The sequence below is a fragment of the Phytophthora parasitica genome, assembly GCF_000247585.1.
Source record: "Phytophthora parasitica INRA-310 unplaced genomic scaffold supercont2.304, whole genome shotgun sequence".
Lineage (NCBI taxonomy): Eukaryota > Oomycota > Peronosporomycetes > Peronosporales > Peronosporaceae > Phytophthora > Phytophthora nicotianae.
Window position 1 is genome coordinate 1 of NW_008649290.1, and position 716 is coordinate 716.

The window sequence follows — 716 nt, forward strand, 5'->3', positions numbered from 1 at the left end:
TTAACCCTTTCGTTATCGCCATACATTTCTATATTAAGACTCGCATACAAACTTGAAGTCAAATTTCCAAAGCATACTCTATGTACGGTTCATTAATATCATTTATAGCAGGTTTTACGACTATTCTACATTTTTTAATGACGCCCCAGAGGTTATCGTGCTAAATCATACATTACGTCTGTTTCTATATCGGGGGCTGTGATACGTCAAAAAGGTTCGACTGTGTCGAACGCTGTCGCAAAGTTGCTAATAAGAGCTGTACCGTGAAGAACAATCGTGACAATATTGTTTTTACTGAGCAGGCACTCTGTCAAACCACCAAGACAACACACACATTCTACATGAGTATCGCCTGAAGCCTACCTGGCCACCGCGTCATTGAGGACCAGTCGGCGCTGTTGACGCTCGGTCGCGCATGAAACCAACCAAGCTGTCAAATCACCAAGGACCAGCGCGCGTTGTTGCCGCTGTGTCGTATACACGAAGGACCAGCGAGAGTCATTGCCGCTGTGTCGGGCGGGGGGAGATGGCAGTCCGCTGAGCCGCGTGATAGCGATCTACATCTCCTTTGTGTTGCTCGTGGAGATTACCACGTTGTTTAGCGGTGAATTTTGTTCTACGAGCGCTCACTATCTTTAATACAAGATAGTATTGTTTGGAAGTTCCTCGCCGCTGTATTGGGCTGATAAAGAGCGCACGAACTGAGCGGCTAAGGG